At 39.6% G+C, this 20,668-nt stretch overlaps 14 non-coding genes across 14 annotated transcripts; all 14 read right to left on the bottom strand.

Moving 5' to 3' along the window:
• Positions 1-481: 481 nt before the first annotated feature.
• trnar-acg (transfer RNA arginine (anticodon ACG)) lies at positions 482-554 on the bottom strand. The gene has a single exon. It is a non-coding gene; the product is annotated as a tRNA-Arg (tRNA).
• Positions 555-2,873: 2,319 nt separating this feature from the next.
• Positions 2,874-2,945, bottom strand: trnae-uuc (transfer RNA glutamic acid (anticodon UUC)). Its single transcript has one exon. It is a non-coding gene; the product is annotated as a tRNA-Glu (tRNA).
• Positions 2,946-3,155: 210 nt separating this feature from the next.
• On the bottom strand, positions 3,156-3,228 carry trnar-acg (transfer RNA arginine (anticodon ACG)). The gene has a single exon. It is a non-coding gene; the product is annotated as a tRNA-Arg (tRNA).
• A 1,265-nt stretch (positions 3,229-4,493) lies between these two features.
• Positions 4,494-4,566, bottom strand: trnar-acg (transfer RNA arginine (anticodon ACG)). The gene has a single exon. It is a non-coding gene; the product is annotated as a tRNA-Arg (tRNA).
• A 1,649-nt stretch (positions 4,567-6,215) lies between these two features.
• Positions 6,216-6,287, bottom strand: trnae-uuc (transfer RNA glutamic acid (anticodon UUC)). Its single transcript has one exon. It is a non-coding gene; the product is annotated as a tRNA-Glu (tRNA).
• Positions 6,288-6,497: 210 nt separating this feature from the next.
• On the bottom strand, positions 6,498-6,570 carry trnar-acg (transfer RNA arginine (anticodon ACG)). The gene has a single exon. It is a non-coding gene; the product is annotated as a tRNA-Arg (tRNA).
• A 1,653-nt stretch (positions 6,571-8,223) lies between these two features.
• trnae-uuc (transfer RNA glutamic acid (anticodon UUC)) lies at positions 8,224-8,295 on the bottom strand. Its single transcript has one exon. It is a non-coding gene; the product is annotated as a tRNA-Glu (tRNA).
• A 3,929-nt stretch (positions 8,296-12,224) lies between these two features.
• Positions 12,225-12,296, bottom strand: trnae-uuc (transfer RNA glutamic acid (anticodon UUC)). Its single transcript has one exon. It is a non-coding gene; the product is annotated as a tRNA-Glu (tRNA).
• A 210-nt stretch (positions 12,297-12,506) lies between these two features.
• trnar-acg (transfer RNA arginine (anticodon ACG)) lies at positions 12,507-12,579 on the bottom strand. Its single transcript has one exon. It is a non-coding gene; the product is annotated as a tRNA-Arg (tRNA).
• A 983-nt stretch (positions 12,580-13,562) lies between these two features.
• On the bottom strand, positions 13,563-13,634 carry trnae-uuc (transfer RNA glutamic acid (anticodon UUC)). Its single transcript has one exon. It is a non-coding gene; the product is annotated as a tRNA-Glu (tRNA).
• A 1,549-nt stretch (positions 13,635-15,183) lies between these two features.
• Positions 15,184-15,256, bottom strand: trnar-acg (transfer RNA arginine (anticodon ACG)). Its single transcript has one exon. It is a non-coding gene; the product is annotated as a tRNA-Arg (tRNA).
• Positions 15,257-15,575: 319 nt separating this feature from the next.
• Positions 15,576-15,647, bottom strand: trnae-uuc (transfer RNA glutamic acid (anticodon UUC)). The gene has a single exon. It is a non-coding gene; the product is annotated as a tRNA-Glu (tRNA).
• A 1,549-nt stretch (positions 15,648-17,196) lies between these two features.
• trnar-acg (transfer RNA arginine (anticodon ACG)) lies at positions 17,197-17,269 on the bottom strand. Its single transcript has one exon. It is a non-coding gene; the product is annotated as a tRNA-Arg (tRNA).
• A 1,266-nt stretch (positions 17,270-18,535) lies between these two features.
• Positions 18,536-18,608, bottom strand: trnar-acg (transfer RNA arginine (anticodon ACG)). The gene has a single exon. It is a non-coding gene; the product is annotated as a tRNA-Arg (tRNA).
• Between the last annotated feature and the right edge of the window lie 2,060 nt (positions 18,609-20,668).

Below are 20,668 nucleotides of genomic sequence, written 5' to 3'. Positions count from 1 at the left end.
TTGCATGAATTTTACTGCAGAGCAAGAAATGCAGCAATGAAGTGTATTCAACGTTTAAAATGCCTTGTATAATTTGAATCTACATAACATGTCACATTTCCTGTTGCTGAGGGAATATTGTTGTGTTGTGTGAAACTGCTGCCAGTTAAAATGCAGTATCTGTTGTTACACAAGTGCATCCCAAACAACAAGACATTCTTTCCCATACCGGGAGTTGAACCCCGGCCACCTGGGTGAAAACCAGGAATCCTAACCGCTAGACCATATGGGAAGACACATACTTAAAATACACATCACAGACAAATCTTTAAATGTTGACATTATGCCTTTTGGATTAAAAGCTACATATTTTTTTCTCTGAGATGTTGGGGAATGTCCAGATGAAATCAGTCTAAAATGAGTTTGAAGTGAGAACAGCCAGAAGCACTGAAGAGTATACAGTATCAATGCCGGCTTGATTTCAATCAATTAAATTAAGTATCGAGCCAGCCAGGAGTCGAACCTAGAATCTTCTGATCCGTAGTCAGACACGTTATCCATTGCGCCACTGGCCCCACGTCTAAGCTGAAGTCAGGTCACAGCTAGACCAGTGTACACAGTCATTGTGTCTGTCAACAACAAGGTTCCTTGGTTTTCTGTTTCAGATGCATATCTTAATTTGATCCTCCTGTTGTTGCATGAATTTTACTGAAGAGCAAGAAATGCAAACTTGAAGTGTATTCAATGTTTAAAAAGTCTTGTAAATTATGAATCTACAAAACATGTCACATTTGCTGTTGCTGAGGGAATATTGTTGTGTTGTGTGATTCTGCTGCCAGTTAAAATGTGGTATCTGTTCTTACACAAGTGCATCCCAAATGACAAGATGTTCTTTCCCATACTGGGAGTTCAACCCGGGCGAAAACCAGGAATCCTAAAAGCCAGACCATATGGGAAGACAGTTACTTTAAAAAAACATCACAGACAAATCCATAAACGTTGAAATGATGCTTGTTGTAATTACAAGCTCCATCTTTTTCTCAGCGATGTTGGAGAAAAGTCCCATATAAAATCAGTCTAAAATGTGTTTGAATCGAGAACTGCCAGACACAATGAAAAGTATACAGTATTTTTCCCAGCTTGATTTTGGTCAAATAAATCTAGTTTTGAGCCAAACAGGAGTCAAATATTCAATCTTCTGACCTGTTATCAGACACGTTATCCATTGCGCCACTGGCCGCACAGCCAAGCTGAAGTCAGGACACACCTAGGCCAGTGTACACAGTCATAGCTTCTGTCACCGACAAGGTTCCAAGGGATTTCTGTTACAGATGCAAATCTTAATTTGATCCTCCTGTTGTTGCATGAATTTTACTGCAGAGCAAGAAATGCAGCAATGAAGTGTATTCAACGTTTAAAATGCCTTGTATAATTTGAATCTACATAACATGTCACATTTCCTGTTGCTGAGGGAATATTGTTGTGTTGTGTGAAACTGCTGCCAGTTAAAATGCAGTATCTGTTGTTACACAAGTGCATCCCAAACAACAAGATATTCTTTCCCATACCTGGAGTTGAACCCGGGCCACCTGGGTGAAAACCAGGAATCCTAACCGCTAGACCATATGGGAAGACACATACTTAATATACACATCACAGACAAATCTTTAAATGTTGACATTATGCCTGTTGGATTAAAAGCTACATCTTTTTTTCTCTGAGATGTTGGGGAATGTCCAGATGAAATCAGTCTAAAATGAGTTTGAAGTGAGAACAGCCAGAAGCACTGAAAAGTATACAGTATCAATCCCGGGCTTGATTTCAATAAATTAAATATCGAACCAGCCAGGAGTAGAACCTAGAATCTTCTGATCCGTAGTCAGACACGTTATCCATTGCGCCACTGGCCCCACGTCTAAGCTGAAGTCAGGTCACAGCTAGACCAGTGTACACAGTCATTGTGTCTGTCAACAACAAGGTTCCTTGGTTTTCTGTTTCAGATGCATATCTTAATTTGATCCTCCTGTTGTTGCATGAATTTTACTGAAGAGCAAGAAATGCAAACTTGAAGTGTATTCAATGTTTAAAAAGTCTTGTAAATTATGAATCTACAAAACATGTCACATTTGCTGTTGCTGAGGGAATATTGTTGTGTTGTGTGATTCTGCTGCCAGTTAAAATGTGGTATCTGTTCTTACACAAGTGCATCCCAAATGACAAGATGTTCTTTCCCATACTGGGAGTTCAACCCGGGCGAAAACCAGAAATCCTAAAAGCCAGACCATATGGGAAGACAATTACTTTAAAAAAACATCACAGACAAATCCATAAACGTTGAAATGATGCTTGTTGTAATTACAAGCTCCATCTTTTTCTCAGCGATGTTGGAGAAAAGTCCCATATAAAATCAGTCTAAAATGTGTTTGAATCGAGAACTGCCAGACACAATGAAAAGTATACAGTATTTTTCCCAGCTTGATTTTGGTCAAATAAATCTAGTTTTGAGCCAAACAGGAGTCAAATATTCAATCTTCTGGCCTGTTATCAGACACGTTATCCATTGCGCCACTGGCCGCACAGCCAAGCTGAAGTCAGGACACACCTAGGCCAGTGTACACAGTCATAGCTTCTGTCACCGACAAGGTTCCTTGGGATTTCTGTTACAGATGCAAATCTTAATTTGATCCTCCTGTTGTTGCATGAATTTTACTGCAGAGCAAGAAATGCAGCAATGAAGTGTATTCAACGTTTAAAATGCCTTGTATAATTTGAATCTACATAACATGTCACATTTCCTGTTGCTGAGGGAATATTGTTGTGTTGTGTGAAACTGCTGCCAGTTAAAATGCAGTATCTGTTGTTACACAAGTGCATCCCAAACAACAAGATATTCTTTCCCATACCGGGAGTTGAACCCGGGCCACCTGGGTGAAAACCAGGAATCCTAACCGCTAGACCATATGGGAAGACACATACTTAAAATACACATCACAGACAAATCTTTAAATGTTGACATTATGCCTTTTGGATTAAAAGCTACATCTTTTTTTCTCTGAGATGTTGGGGAATGTCCAGATGAAATCAGTCTAAAATGAGTTTGAAGTGAGAACAGCCAGAAGCACTGAAAAGTATACAGTATCAATCCCGGCTTGATTTCAATCAATTAAATTAAGTATCGAGCCAGCCAGGAGTCGAACCTAGAATCTTCTGATCCGTAGTCAGACACGTTATCCATTGCGCCACTGGCCCCACGTCTAAGCTGAAGTCAGGTCACAGCTAGACCAGTGTACACAGTCATTGTGTCTGTCAACAACAAGGTTCCTTGGTTTTCTGTTTCAGATGCATATCTTAATTTGATCCTCCTGTTGTTGCATGAATTTTACAGAAGAGCAAGAAATGCAAACTTGAAGTGTATTCAATGTTTAAAAAGTCTTGTAAATTATGAATCTACAAAACATGTCACATTTGCTGTTGCTGAGGGAATATTGTTGTGTTGTGTGATTCTGCTGCCAGTTAAAATGTGGTATCTGTTCTTACACAAGTGCATCCCAAATGACAAGATGTTCTTTCCCATACTGGGAGTTCAACCCGGGCGAAAACCAGAAATCCTAAAAGCCAGACCATATGGGAAGACAGTTACTTTAAAAAAACATCACAGACAAATCCATAAACGTTGAAATGATGCTTGTTGTAATTACAAGCTCCATCTTTTTCTCAGCGATGTTGGAGAAAAGTCCCATATAAAATCAGTCTAAAATGTGTTTGAATCGAGAACTGCCAGACACAATGAAAAGTATACAGTATTTTTCCCAGCTTGATTTTGGTCAAATAAATCTAGTTTTGAGCCAAACAGGAGTCAAATATTCAATCTTCTGACCTGTTATCAGACACGTTATCCATTGCGCCACTGGCCGCACAGCCAAGCTGAAGTCAGGACACACCTAGGCCAGTGTACACAGTCATAGCTTCTGTCACCGACAAGGTTCCTTGGGATTTCTGTTACAGATGCAAATCTTAATTTGATCCTCCTGTTGTTGCATGAATTTTACTGCAGAGCAAGAAATGCAGCAATGAAGTGTATTCAACGTTTAAAATGCCTTGTATAATTTGAATCTACATAACATGTCACATTTCCTGTTGCTGAGGGAATATTGTTGTGTTGTGTGAAACTGCTGCCAGTTAAAATGCAGTATCTGTTGTTAACAAGTGCATCCCAAACAACAAGACATTCTTTCCCATACCGGGAGTTGAACCCCGGCCACCTGGGTGAAAACCAGGAATCCTAACCGCTAGACCATATGGGAAGACACATACTTAAAATACACATCACAGACAAATCTTTAAATGTTGACATTATGCCTTTTGGATTAAAAGCTACATCTTTTTTTCTCTGAGATGTTGGGGAATGTCCAGATGAAATCAGTCAAAAATGAGTTTGAAGTGAGAACAGCCAGAAGCACTGAAGAGTATACAGTATCAATGCCGGCTTGATTTCAATCAATTAAATTAAGTATCGAGCCAGCCAGGAGTCGAACCTAGAATCTTCTGATCCGTAGTCAGACACGTTATCCATTGCGCCACTGGCCCCACGTCTAAGCTGAAGTCAGGTCACAGCTAGACCAGTGTACACAGTCATTGTGTCTGTCAACAACAAGGTTCCTTGGTTTTCTGTTTCAGATGCATATCTTAATTTGATCCTCCTGTTGTTGCATGAATTTTACTGAAGAGCAAGAAATGCAAACTTGAAGTGTATTCAATGTTTAAAAAGTCTTGTAAATTATGAATCTACAAAACATGTCACATTTGCTGTTGCTGAGGGAATATTGTTGTGTTGTGTGATTCTGCTGCCAGTTAAAATGTGGTATCTGTTCTTACACAAGTGCATCCCAAATGACAAGATGTTCTTTCCCATACTGGGAGTTCAACCCGGGCGAAAACCAGAAATCCTAAAAGCCAGACCATATGGGAAGACAGTTACTTTAAAAAAACATCACAGACAAATCCATAAACGTTGAAATGATGCTTGTTGTAATTACAAGCTCCATCTTTTTCTCAGCGATGTTGGAGAAAAGTCCCATATAAAATCAGTCTAAAATGTGTTTGAATCGAGAACTGCCAGACACAATGAAAAGTATACAGTATTTTTCCCAGCTTGATTTTGGTCAAATAAATCTAGTTTTGAGCCAAACAGGAGTCAAATATTCAATCTTCTGACCTGTTATCAGACACATTATCCATTGCGCCACTGGCCGCACAGCCAAGCTGAAGTCAGGACACACCTAGGCCAGTGTACACAGTCATAGCTTCTGTCACCGACAAGGTTCCTTGGGATTTCTGTTACAGATGCAAATCTTAATTTGATCCTCCTGTTGTTGCATGAATTTTACTGCAGAGCAAGAAATGCAGCAATGAAGTGTATTCAACGTTTAAAAAGTCTTGTAAATTATGAATCTACAAAACATGTCACATTTGCTGTTGCTGAGGGAATATTGTTGTGTTGTGTGATTCTGCTGCCAGTTAAAATGTGGTATCTGTTCTTACACAAGTGCATCCCAAATGACAAGATGTTCTTTCCCATACTGGGAGTTCAACCCGGGCGAAAACCAGGAATCCTAAAAGCCAGACCATATGGGAAGACAGTTACTTAAAAAAACATCACAGACAAATCCATAAACGTTGAAATTATGCTTGTTGTATTACAAGCTCCATCTTTTTTCTCAGAGATGTTGGAGAAAAGTCCCATATAAAATCAGTCTAAAATGTGTTTGAATCGAGAACTGCCAGACACAATGAAAAGTACACAGTATTTTTCCCAGCTTGATTTTGGTCAAATAAATCTAGTTTTGAGCCAAACAGGAGTCAAATATTCAATCTTCTGACCTGTTATCAGACACGTTATCCATTGCGCCACTGGCCGCACAGCCAAGCTGAAGTCAGGACACACCTAGGCCAGTGTACACAGTCATAGCTTCTGTCACCGACAAGGTTCCTTGGGATTTCTGTTACAGATGCAAATCTTAATTTGATCCTCCTGTTGTTGCATGAATTTTACTGCAGAGCAAGAAATGCAGCAATGAAGTGTATTCAACGTTTAAAATGCCTTGTATAATTTGAATCTACATAACATGTCACATTTCCTGTTGCTGAGGGAATATTGTTGTGTTGTGTGAAACTGCTACCAGTTAAAATGCAGTATCTGTTGTTACACAAGTGCATCCCAAACGACAAGCTTTTCTTTCCCATACCGGGAGTTGAACCCGGGCCACCTGGGTGAAAACCAGGAATCCTAACCGCTAGACCATATGGGAAGACACATACTTAAAATACACATCACAGACAAATCTTTAAATGTTGACATTATGCCTGTTGGATTAAAAGCTACATCTTTTTTTCTCTGAGATGTTGGGGAATGTCCAGATGAAATCAGTCTAATGTGAGTTTGAAGTGAGAACAGCCAGAAGCACTGAAGAGTATACAGTATCAATGCCGGCTTGATTTCAATCAATTAAATTAAGTAACGAGCCAGCCAGGAGTCGAACCTAGAATCTTCTGATCCGTAGTCAGACACGTTATCCATTGCGCCACTGGCCCCACGTCTAAGCTGAAGTCAGGTCACAGCTAGACTAGTGTACACAGTCATTGTGTCTGTCAACAACAAGGTTCCTTGGTTTTCTGTTTCAGATGCATATCTTAATTTGATCCTCCTGTTGTTGCATGAATTTTACTGCAGAGCAAGAAATGCAAACTTGAAGTGTATTCAATATTTAAAAAGTCTTGTAAATTATGAATCTACATAACATGTCACATTTCCTGTTGCTGAGGGAATATTGTTGTGTTGTGTGAAACTGCTGCCAGTTAAAATGCAGTATCTGTTGTTACACAAGTGCATCCCAAACGACAAGATATTCTTTCCCATACCGGGAGTTGAACCCGGGACACTTGGGTGAAAACCAGGACCAACCACTAGACCATATGGGAAGACACATAATTAAAATACACATCACAGACAAATCTTTAAATGTTGACATTATGCCTGTTGGATTAAAAGCTACATCTTTTTTTCTCTGAGATGTTGGGGAATGTCCAGATGAAATCAATCTAAAATGAGCTTGAAGTGAGAACAGCCAGAAGCACTGAAAAGTATTCAGTGTCAATCCCAGCTTGATTTCAATCAATTAAATTAAGTATCGAGCCAGCCAGGAGTCGAACCTAGAATCTTCTGATCCGTAGTCAGAGACGTTATCCATTGCGCCACTGGCCCCACGTCTAAGCTAAAGTCAGGTCACAGCTAGACCAGTGTACACAGTCATTGCGTCTGTCAACAACAAGGTTCCATGGTTTTCTGTTTCAGATGCATATCTTAATTTGATCCTCCTGTTGTTGCATGAATTTTACTGCAGAGCAAGAAATGCAAACTTGAAGTGTATTCAATGTTTAAAAAGTCTTGTAGATTACGAATCTACAATACATGTCACATTTGCTGTTGCTGAGGGAATATTGTTGTGTTGTGTGATTCTGCTGCCAGTTAAAATGTGGTATCTGTTCTTACACAAGTGCATCCCAAATGACAAGATGTTCTTTCCCATACTGGGAGTTCAACCCGGGCGAAAACCAGGAATCCTAAACGCCAGACCATATGGGAAGACAGTTACTTAAAAAAACATCACAGACAAATCCATAAACGTTGAAATGATGCAAGTTGTAATTACAAGCTCCATCTTTTTCTCAGAGATGTTGGAGAAAAGTCCCATATAAAATCAGTCTAAAATGTGTTTGAATCGAGAACTGCCAGACACAATGAAAAGTATACAGTATTTTTCCCAGCTTGATTTTGGTCAAATAAATCTAGTTTTGAGCCAAACAGGAGTCAAATATTCAATCTTCTGACCTGTTATCAGACACGTTATCCATTGCGCCACTGGCCGGACAGCCAAGCTGAAGTCAGGACACACCTAGGCCAGTGTACACAGTCATAGCTTCTGTCACCGACAAGGTTCCTTGGGATTTCTGTTACAGATGCAAATCTTAATTTGATCCTCCTGTTGTTGCATTAATTTTACTGCAGAGCAAGAAATGCAGCCATGAAGTGTATTCAACGTTTAAAATGCCTTGTAAAATTTGAATCTACATAACATGTCACATTTCCTGTTGCTGAGGGAATATTGTTGTGTTGTGTGAAACTGCTGCCAGTTAAAATGCAGTATCTGTTGTTACACAAGTGCATCCCAAACGACAAGATATTCTTTCCCATACCGGGAGTTGAACCCGGGCCACCTGGGTGAAAACCAGGAATCCTAACCACTAGACCATATGGGAAGACACATACTTAAAATACACATCACAGACAAATCTTTAAATGTTGACATTATGCCTGTTGGATTAAAAGCTACATCTTTTTTTCTCTGAGATGTTGGGGAATGTCCAGATGAAATCAGTCTAAAATGAGTTTGAAGTGAGAACAGCCAGAAGCACTGAAAAGTATACAGTATCAATCCCGGCTTGATTTCAATAAATTAAATTAAGTATCAAGCCAGCCAGGAGTCGAAACTAGAATCTTCTGATCCGTAGTCAGACACGTTATCCATTGCGCCACTGGCCCCACGTCTATGCTGAAGTCAAGTCACAGCTAGACTAGTGTACACAGTCATTGTGTCTGTCAACAACAAGGTTCCTTGGTTTTCTGTTTCAGATGCATATCTTAATTTGATCCTCCTGTTGTTGCATGAATTTTACTGAAGAGCAAGAAATGCAAACTTGAAGTGTATTCAATGTTTAAAAAGTCTTGTGAATTATGAATCTACAAAACATGTCACATTTGCTGTTGCTGAGGGAATATTGTTGTGTTGTGTGATTCTGCTGCCAGTTAAAATGTGGTATCTGTTCTTACACAAGTGCATCCCAAATGACAAGATGTTCTTTCCCATCCTGGGAGTTCAACCCGGGCGAAAACCAGGAATCCTAAAAGCCAGACCATATGGGAAGACAGTTACTTTAAAAAAACATCACAGACAAATCCATAAACGTTGAAATGATGCTTGTTGTAATTACAAGCTCCATCTTTTTCTCAGCGATGTTGGAGAAAAGTCCCATATAAAATCAGTCTAAAATGTGTTTGAATCGAGAACTGCCAGACACAATGAAAAGTATACAGTATTTTTCCCAGCTTGATTTTGGTCAAATAAATCTAGTTTTGAGCCAAACAGGAGTCAAATATTCAATCTTCTGACCTGTTATCAGACACGTTATCCATTGCGCCACTGGCCGCACAGTCAAGCTGAAGTCAGGACACACCTAGGCCAGTGTACACAGTCATAGCTTCTGTCACCGACAAGGTTCCTTGGGATTTCTGTTACAGATGCAAATCTTAATTTGATCCTCCTGTTGTTGCATGAATTTTACTGCAGAGCAAGAAATGCAGCAATGAAGTGTATTCAACGTTTAAAAAGCCTTGTATAATTTGAATCTACATAACATGTCACATTTCCTGTTGCTGAGGGAATATTGTTGTGTTGTGTGAAACTGCTGCCAGTTAAAATGCAGTATCTGTCTTTACACAAGTGCATCCCAAACGACAAGAAATTCTTTCCCATACCGGGAGTTGAACCCGGGCCACCTGGGTGAAAACCAGGACCAACCACTAGACCATATGGGAAGACACATACTTAAAATACACATCACAGACAAATCTTTAAATGTTGACATTATGCCTGTTGGATTAAAAGCTACATCTTTTTTTCTCTGAGATGTTGGGGAATGTCCAGATGAAATCAGTCTAAAATGAGTTTGAAGTGAGAACAGCCAGAAGCACTGAAAAGTATACAGTATCAATCCCGGCTTGATTTCAATAAATTAAATTAAGTATCGAGCCAGCCAGGAGTCGAAACTAGAATCTTCTGATCCGTAGTCAGACACGTTATCCATTGCGCCACTGGCCCCACGTCTAAGCTGAAGTCAAGTCACAGCTAGACTAGTGTACACAGTCATTGTGTCTGTCAACAACAAGGTTCCTTGGTTTTCTGTTTCAGATGCATATCTTAATTTGATCCTCCTGTTGTTGCATGAATTTTACTGAAGCGCAAGAAATGCAAACTTGAAGTGTATTCAATGTTTAAAAAGTCTTGTAAATTATGAATCTACAAAACATGTCACATTTGCTGTTGCTGAGGGAATATTGTTGTGTTGTGTGATTCTGCTGCCAGTTAAAATGTGGTATCTGTTCTTACACAAGTGCATCCCAAATGACAAGATGTTCTTTCCCATACTGGGAGTTCAACCCGGGCGAAAACCAGGAATCCTAAAAGCCAGACCATATGGGAAGACAGTTACTTTAAAAAAACATCACAGACAAATCCATAAACGTTGAAATGATGCTTGTTGTAATTACAAGCTCCATCTTTTTCTCAGCGATGTTGGAGAAAAGTCCCATATAAAATCAGTCTAAAATGTGTTTGAATCGAGAACTGCCAGACACAATGAAAAGTATACAGTATTTTTCCCAGCTTGATTTTGGTCAAATAAATCTAGTTTTGAGCCAAACAGGAGTCAAATATTCAATCTTCTGACCTGTTATCAGACACGTTATCCATTGCGCCACTGGCCGCACAGCCAAGCTGAAGTCAGGACACACCTAGGCCAGTGTACACAGTCATAGCTTCTGTCACCGACAAGGTTCCTTGGGATTTCTGTTACAGATGCAAATCTTAATTTGATCCTCCTGTTGTTGCATGAATTTTACTGCAGAGCAAGAAATGCAGCAATGAAGTGTATTCAACGTTTAAAAAGCCTTGTATAATTTGAATCTACATAACATGTCACATTTCCTGTTGCTGAGGGAATATTGTTGTGTTGTGTGAAACTGCTGCCAGTTAAAATGCAGTATCTGTCTTTACACAAGTGCATCCCAAACGACAAGAAATTCTTTCCCATACCGGGAGTTGAACCCGGGCCACCTGGGTGAAAACCAGGACCAACCACTAGACCATATGGGAAGACACATACTTAAAATACACATCACAGACAAATCTTTAAATGTTGACATTATGCCTGTTGGATTAAAAGCTACATCTTTTTTTCTCTGAGATGTTGGGGAATGTCCAGATGAAATCAGTCTAAAATGAGCTTGAAGTGAGAACAGCCAGAAGCACTGAAAAGTATTCAGTGTCAATCCCGGCTTGATTTCAATCAATTAAATTAAATATCGAGCCAGCCAGGAGTCGAAACTAGAATCTTCTGATCCGTAGTCAGACACGTTATCCATTGCGCCACTGGCCCCACGTCTAAGCTGAAGTCAAGTCACAGCTAGACCAGTGTACACAGTCATTGTGTCTGTCAACAACAAGGTTCCTTGGTTTTCTGTTTCAGATGCATATCTTAATTTGATCCTCCTGTTGTTGCATGAATTTTACTGAAGAGCAAGAAATGCAAACTTGAAGTGTATTCAATGTTTAAAAAGTCTTGTAAATTATGAATCTACAAAACATGTCACATTTGCTGTTGCTGAGGGAATATTGTTGTGTTGTGTGATTCTGCTGCCAGTTAAAATGTGGTATCTGTTCTTACACAAGTGCATCCCAAATGACAAGATGTTCTTTCCCATACTGGGAGTTCAACCCGGGCGAAAACCAGGAATCCTAAAAGCCAGACCATATGGGAAGACAGTTACTTTAAAAAAACATCACAGACAAATCCATAAACGTTGAAATGATGCTTGTTGTAATTACAAGCTCCATCTTTTTCTCAGCGATGTTGGAGAAAAGTCCCATATAAAATCAGTCTAAAATGTGTTTGAATCGAGAACTGCCAGACACAATGAAAAGTATACAGTATTTTTCCCAGCTTGATTTTGGTCAAATAAATCTAGTTTTGAGCCAAACAGGAGTCAAATATTCAATCTTCTGACCTGTTATCAGACACGTTATCCATTGCGCCACTGGCCGCACAGCCAAGCTGAAGTCAGGACACACCTAGGCCAGTGTACACAGTCATAGCTTCTGTCACCGACAAGGTTCCTTGGGATTTCTGTTACAGATGCAAATCTTAATTTGATCCTCATGAATTTTACTGCAGAGCAAGAAATGCAGCAATGAAGTGTATTCAACGTTTAAAATGCCTTGTATAATTTGAATCTACATAACATGTCACATTTCCTGTTGCTGAGGGAATATTGTTGTGTTGTGTGAAACTGCTGCCAGTTAAAATGCAATATCTGTTGTTACACAAGTGCATCCCAAACGACAAGATATTCTTTCCCATACCGGGAGTTGAACCCGGGCCACCTGGGTGAAAACCAGGAATCCTAACCGCTAGACCATATGGGAAGACACATACTTAAAATACACATCACAGGCAAATCTTTAAATGTTGACATTATGCCTGTTGGATTAAAAGCTACATCTTTTTTTCTCTGAGATGTTGGGGAATGTCCAGATGAAATCAGTCTAAAATGAGTTTGAAGTGAGAACAGCCAGAAGCACTGAAAAGTATACAGTATCAATCCCGGCTTGATTTCAATAAATTAAATTAAGTATTGAGCCAGCCAGGAGTCGAACCTAGAATCTTCTGATCCGTAGTCAGACACGTTATCCATTGCGCCACTGGCCCCACGTCTAAGCTGAAGTCAGGTCACAGCTAGACCAGTGTACACAGTCATTGTGTCTGTCAACAACAAGGTTCCATGGTTTTCTGTTTCAGATGCATATCTTAATTTGATCCTCCTGTTGTTGCATGAATTTTACTGAAGAGCAAGAAATGCAAACTTGAAGTGTATTCAATGTTTAAAAAGTCTTGTAAATTATGAATCTACAAAACATGTCACATTTGCTGTTGCTGAGGGAATATTGTTGTGTTGTGTGATTCTGCTGCCAGTTAAAATGTGGTATCTGTTCTTACACAAGTGCATCCCAAATGACAAGATGTTCTTTCCCATACTGGGAGTTCAACCCGGGCGAAAACCAGGAATCCTAAAAGCCAGACCATATGGGAAGACAGTTACTTAAAAAAACATCACAGACAAATCCATAAACGTTGAAATTATGCTTGTTGTATTACAAGCTCCATCTTTTTTCTCAGAGATGTTGGAGAAAAGTCCCATATAAAATCAGTCTAAAATGTGTTTGAATCGAGAACTGCCAGACACAATGAAAAGTACACAGTATTTTTCCCAGCTTGATTTTGGTCAAATAAATCTAGTTTTGAGCCAAACAGGAGTCAAATATTCAATCTTCTGACCTGTTATCAGACACGTTATCCATTGCGCCACTGGCCGCACAGCCAAGCTGAAGTCAGGACACACCTAGGCCAGTGTACACAGTCATAGCTTCTGTCACCGACAAGGTTCCTTGGGATTTCTGTTACAGATGCAAATCTTAATTTGATCCTCCTGTTGTTGCATGAATTTTACTGCAGAGCAAGAAATGCAGCAATGAAGTGTATTCAACGTTTAAAATGCCTTGTATAATTTGAATCTACATAACATGTCACATTTCCTGTTGCTGAGGGAATATTGTTGTGTTGTGTGAAACTGCTGCCAGTTAAAATGCAGTATCTGTTGTTACACAAGTGCATCCCAAACAACAAGATATTCTTTCCCATACCGGGAGTTGAACCCGGGCCACCTGGGTGAAAACCAGGAATCCTAACCGCTAGACCATATGGGAAGACACATACTTAAAATACACATCACAGACAAATCTTTAAATGTTGACATTATGCCTTTTGGATTAAAAGCTACATCTTTTTTTCTCTGAGATGTTGGGGAATGTCCAGATGAAATCAGTCTAAAATGAGTTTGAAGTGAGAACAGCCAGAAGCACTGAAAAGTATACAGTATCAATCCCGGCTTGATTTCAATAAATTAAATTAAGTATCGAGCCAGCCAGGAGTCGAAACTAGAATCTTCTGATCCGTAGTCAGACACGTTATCCATTGCGCCACTGGCCCCACGTCTAAGCTGAAGTCAAGTCACAGCTAGACCAGTGTACACAGTCATTGTGTCTGTCAACAACAAGGTTCCTTGGTTTTCTGTTTCAGATGCATATCTTAATTTGATCCTCCTGTTGTTGCATGAATTTTACTGAAGAGCAAGAAATGCAAACTTGAAGTGTATTCAATGTTTAAAAAGTCTTGTAAATTATGAATCTACAAAACATGTCACATTTGCTGTTGCTGAGGGAATATTGTTGTGTTGTGTGATTCTGCTGCCAGTTAAAATGTGGTATCTGTTCTTACACAAGTGCATCCCAAATGACAAGATGTTCTTTCCCATACTGGGAGTTCAACCCGGGCGAAAACCAGGAATCCTAAAAGCCAGACCATATGGGAAGACAGTTACTTTAAAAAAACATCACAGACAAATCCATAAACGTTGAAATGATGCTTGTTGTAATTACAAGCTCCATCTTTTTCTCAGCGATGTTGGAGAAAAGTCCCATATAAAATCAGTCTAAAATGTGTTTGAATCGAGAACTGCCAGACCCAATGAAAAGTATACAGTATTTTTCCCAGCTTGATTTTGGTCAAATAAATCTAGTTTTGAGCCAAACAGGAGTCAAATATTCAATCTTCTGACCTGTTATCAGACACGTTATCCATTGCGCCACTGGCCGCACAGCCAAGCTGAAGTCAGGACACACCTAGGCCAGTGTACACAGTCATAGCTTCTGTCACCGACAAGGTTCCTTGGGATTTCTGTTACAGATGCAAATCTTAATTTGATCCTCCTGTTGTTGCATGAATTTTACTGCAGAGCAAGAAATGCAGCAATGAAGTGTATTCAACGTTTAAAATGCCTTGTATAATTTGAATCGACATAACATGTCACATTTCCTGTTGCTGAGGGAATATTGTTGTGTTGTGTGAAACTGCTGCCAGTTAAAATGCAATATCTGTTGTTACACAAGTGCATCCCAAACGACAAGATATTCTTTCCCATACCGGGAGTTGAACCCGGGCCACCTGGGTGAAAACCAGGAATCCTAACCGCTAGACCATATGGTAAGACACATACTTAAAATACACATCACAGACAAATCTTTAAATGTTGACATTATGCCTGTTGGATTAAAAGCTACATCTTTTTTTCTCTGAGATGTTGGGGAATGTCCAGATGAAATCAGTCTAAAATGAGTTTGAAGTGAGAACAGCCAGAAGCACTGAAAAGTATACAGTATCAATCCCGGCTTGATTTCAATAAATTAAATTAAGTATCGAGCCAGCCAGGAGTCGAACCTAGAATCTTCTGATCCGTAGTCAGACACGTTATCCATTGCGCCACTGGCCCCACGACTAAGCTGAAGTCAGGTCACAGCTAGACCAGTGTACACAGTCATAGCTTCTGTCACCGACAAGGTTCCTTGGGATTTCTGTTACAGATGCAAATCTTAATTTGATCCTCCTGTTGTTGCATGAATTTTACTGCAGAGCAAGAAATGCAGCAATGAAGTGTATTCAACGTTTAAAATGCCTTGTATAATTTGAATCTACAAAACATGTCACATTTCCTGTTGCTGAGGGAATATTGTTGTGTTGTGTGAAACTGCTGCCAGTTAAAATGCAGTATCTGTTGTTACACAAGTGCATCCCAAACAACAAGATATTCTTTCCCATACCGGGAGTTGAACCCGGGCCACCTGGGTGAAAACCAGGAATCCTAACCGCTAGACCATATGGGAAGACACATACTTAAAATACACATCACAGACAAATCTTTAAATGTTGACATTATGCCTTTTGGATTAAAAGCTACATCTTTTTTTCTCTGAGATGTTGGGGAATGTCCAGATGAAATCAGTCTAAAATGAGTTTGAAGTGAGAACAGCCAGAAGCACTGAAAAGTATACAGTATCAATCCCGGCTTGATTTCAATAAATTAAATTAAGTATCGAGCCAGCCAGGAGTCAAACCTAGAATCTTCTGATCCGTAGTCAGACACGTTACCCATTGCGCCACTGGCCCCACGTCTAAGCTGAAGTCAGGACACAGCTAGACCAGTGTACACAGTCATTGTGTCTGTCAACAACAAGGTTCCTTGGTTTTCTGTTTCAGATGCATATCTTAATTTGATCCTCCTGTTGTTGCATGAATTTTACTGAAGAGTAAGAAATGCAAACTTGAAGTGTATTCAATGTTTAAAAAGTCTTGTAAATTATGAATCTACAAAACATGTCACATTTGCTGTTGCTGAGGGAATATTGTTGTGTTGTGTGATTCTGCTGCCAGTTAAAATGTGGTATCTGTTCTTACACAAGTGCATCCCAAATGACAAGATGTTCTTTCCCATACTGGGAGTTCAACCCGGGCAAAAACCAGAAATCCTAAAAGCCAGACCATATGGGAAGACAGTTACTTTAAAAAAACATCGCAGACAAATCCATAAACGTTGAAATGATGCTTGTTGTAATTACAAGCTCCATCTTTTTCTCAGCGATGTTGGAGAAAAGTCCCATATAAAATCAGTCTAAAATGTGTTTGAATCGAGAACTGCCAGACACAATGAAAAGTATACAGTATTTTTCCCAGCTTGATTTTGGTCAAATAAATCTAGTTTTGAGCCAAACAGGAGTCAAATATTCAATCTTCTGACCTGTTATCAGACACGTTATCCATTGCGCCACTGGCCGCACAGCCAAGCTGAAGTCAGGACACACCTAGGCCAGTGTACACAGTCATAGCTTCTGTCACCGACAAGGTTCCTTGGGATTTCTGTTACAGATGCAAATCTTAATTTGATCCTCCTGTTGTTGCATGAATTTTACTGCAGAGCAAGAAATGCAGCAATGAAGTGTATTCAACGTTTAAAATGCCTCGTATAATTTGAATCTACATAACATGTCACATTTCCTGTTGCTGAGGGAATATTGTTGTGTTGTGTGAAACTGCTGCCAGTTAAAATGCAGTATCTGTTGTTACACAAGTGCATCCCAAACAACAAGATATTCTTTCACATACCGGGAGTTGAACCCAGGCCACCTGTTTGAAAACCAGGAATCCTAACCGCTAGACCATATGGGAAGACACATACTTAAAATACACATCACAGACAAATCTTTAAATGTTGACATTATGCCTTTTGGATTAAAAGCTACATCTTTTTTTCTCTGAGATGTTGGGGAATGTCCAGATGAAATCAGTCTAAAATGAGTTTGAAGTGAGAACAGCCAGAAGCACTGAAAAGTATACAGTATCAATCCCGGCTTGATTTCAATCAATTAAATTAAGTATCGAGCCAGCCAGGAGTCGAACCTAGAATCTTCTGATCCGTAGTCAGACACGTTATCCATTGCGCCACTGGCCCCACGTCTAAGCTGAAGTCAGGTCACAGCTAGACCAGTGTACACAGTCATTGTGTCTGTCAACAACAAGGTTCCTTGGTTTTCTGTTTCAGATGCATATCTTAATTTGATCCTCCTGTTGTTGCATGAATTTTACTGAAGAGCAAGAAATGCAAACTTGAAGTGTATTCAATGTTTAAAAAGTCTTGTAAATTATGAATCTACAAAACATGTCACATTTGCTGTTGCTGAGGGAATATTGTTGTGTTGTGTGATTCTGCTGCCAGTTAAAATGTGGTATCTGTTCTTACACAAGTGCATCCCAAATGACAAGATGTTCTTTTCCATACTGGGAGTTCAACCCGGGCGAAAACCAGAAATCCTAAAAGCCAGACCATATGGGAAGACAGTTACTTTAAAAAAACATCACAGACAAATCCATAAACGTTGAAATGATGCTTGTTGTAATTACAAGCTCCATCTTTTTCTCAGCGATGTTGGAGAAAAGTCCCATATAAAATCAGTCTAAAATGTGTTTGAATCGAGAACTGCCAGACACAATGAAAAGTATACAGTATTTTTCCCAGCTTGATTTTGGTCAAATAAATCTAGTTTTGAGCCAAACAGGAGTCAAATATTCAATCTTCTGACCTGTTATCAGACACGTTATCCATTGCGCCACTGGCCGCACAGCCAAGCTGAAGTCAGGACACACCTAGGCCAGTGTACACAGTCATAGCTTCTGTCACCGACAAGGTTCCTTGGGATTTCTGTTACAGATGCAAATCTTAATTTGATCCTCCTGTTGTTGCATGAATTTTACTGCAGAGCAAGAAATGCAGCAATGAAGTGTATTCAACGTTTAAAATGCCTTGTATAATTTGAATCTACATAACATGTCACATTTCCTGTTGCTGAGGGAATATTGTTGTGTTGTGTGAAACTGCTGCCAGTTAAAATGCAGTATCTGTTGTTACACAAGTGCATCCCAAACAACAAGATATTCTTTCACATACCGGGAGTTGAACCCAGGCCACCTGGGTGAAAACCAGGAATCCTAACCGCTAGACCATATGGGAAGACACATACTTAAAATACACATCACAGACAAATCTTTAAATGTTGACATTATGCCTTTTGGATTAAAAGCTACATCTTTTTTTCTCTGAGATGTTGGGGAATGTCCAGATGAAATCAGTCTAAAATGAGTTTGAAGTGAGAACAGCCAGAAGCACTGAAAAGTATACAGTATCAATCCCGGCTTGATTTCAATCAATTAAATTAAGTATCGAGCCAGCCAGGAATCGAACCTAGAATCTTCTGATCCGTAGTCAGACACGTTATCCATTGCGCCACTGGCCCCACGTCTAAGCTGAAGTCAGGTCACAGCTAGACCAGTGTACACAGTCATTGTGTCTGTCAACAACAAGGTTCCTTGGTTTTCTGTTTCAGATGCATATCTTAATTTGATCCTCCTGTTGTTGCATGAATTTTACTGAAGAGCAAGAAATGCAAACTTGAAGTGTATTCAATGTTTAAAAAGTCTTGTAAATTATGAATCTACAAAACATGTCACATTTGCTGTTGCTGAGGGAATATTGTTGTGTTGTGTGATTCTGCTGCCAGTTAAAATGTGGTATCTGTTCTTACACAAGTGCATCCCAAATGACAAGATGTTCTTTCCCATACTGGGAGTTCAACCCGGGCGAAAACCAGAAATCCTAAAAGCCAGACCATATGGGAAGACAGTTACTTTAAAAAAACATCACAGACAAATCCATAAACGTTGAAATGATGCTTGTTGTAATTACAAGCTCCATCTTTTTCTCAGCGATGTTGGAGAAAAGTCCCATATAAAATCAGTCTAAAATGTGTTTGAATCGAGAACTGCCAGACACAATGAAAAGTATACAGTATTTTTCCCAGCTTGATTTTGGTCAAATAAATCTAGTTTTGAGCCAAACAGGAGTCAAATATTCAATCTTCTGACCTGTTATCAGACACGTTATCCATTGCGCCACTGGCCGCACAGCCAAGCTGAAGTCAGGACACACCTAGGCCAGTGTACACAGTCATAGCTTCTGTCACCGACAAGGTTCCTTGGGATTTCTGTTACAGATGCAAATCTTAATTTGATCCTCCTGTTGTTGCATGAATTTTACTGCAGAGCAAGAAATGCAGCAATGAAGTGTATTCAACGTTTAAAATGCCTTGTATAATTTGAATCTACATAACATGTCACATTTCCTGTTGCTGAGGGAATATTGTTGTGTTGTGTGAAACTGCTGCCAGTTAAAATGCAGTATCTGTTGTTACACAAGTGCATCCCAAACAACAAGATATTCTTTCACATACCGGGAGTTGAACCCAGGCCACCTGGGTGAAAACCAGGAATCCTAACCGCTAGACCATATGGGAAGACACATACTTAAAATACACATCACAGACAAATCTTTAAATGTTGACATTATGCCTTTTGGATTAAAAGCTACATCTTTTTTTCTCTGAGATGTTGGGGAATGTCCAGATGAAATCAGTCTAAAATGAGTTTGAAGTGAGAACAGCCAGAAGCACTGAAAAGTATACAGTATCAATCCCGGCTTGATTTCAATCAATTAAATTAAGTATCGAGCCAGCCAGGAGTCGAACATATAATCTTCTGATCCGTAGTCAGACACGTTATCCACTGCGCCACTGGCCCCACGTCTAAGCTGAAGTCAGGTCACAGCTAGACTAGTGTACACAGTCATTGTGTCTGTCAACAAAAAGGTTCCTTGGTTTTCTGTTTCAGATGCATATCTTAATTTGATCCTCCTGTTGTTGCATGAATTTTACTGAAGAGCAAGAAATGCAAACTTGAAGTGTATTCAATGTTTAAAAAGTCTTGTAAATTATGAATCTACAAAACATGTCACATTTGCTGTTGCTGAGGGAATATTGTTGTGTTGTGTGATTCTGCTGCCAGTTAAAATGTGGTATCTGTTCTTACACAAGTGCATCCCAAATGACAAGATGTTCTTTCCCATACTGGGAGTTCAACCCGGGCGAAAACCAGGAATCCTAAAAGCCAGACCATATGGGAAGACAGTTACTTAAAAAAACATCACAGACAAATCCATAAACGTTGAAATTATGCTTGTTGTATTACAAGCTCCATCTTTTTTCTCAGAGATGTTGGAGAAAAGTCCCATATAAAATCAGTCTAAAATGTGTTTGAATCGAGAACTGCCAGACACAATGAAAAGTACACAGTATTTTTCCCAGCTTGATTTTGGTCAAATAAATCTAGTTTTGAGCCAAACAGGAGTCAAATATTCAATCTTCTGACCTGTTATCAGACACGTTATCCATTGCGCCACTGGCCGCACAGCCAAGCTGAAGTCAGGACACACCTAGGCCAGTGTACACAGTCATAGCTTCTG

This window comes from Oncorhynchus mykiss, chromosome 17 (genome assembly GCF_057628025.1).
Source record: "Oncorhynchus mykiss isolate SJ-2025 chromosome 17, ASM5762802v1, whole genome shotgun sequence".
Lineage (NCBI taxonomy): Eukaryota > Metazoa > Chordata > Actinopteri > Salmoniformes > Salmonidae > Oncorhynchus > Oncorhynchus mykiss.
Note: the sequence above shows the minus strand (reverse complement) of the source record. Positions and strands in the feature narration are given on the sequence as shown.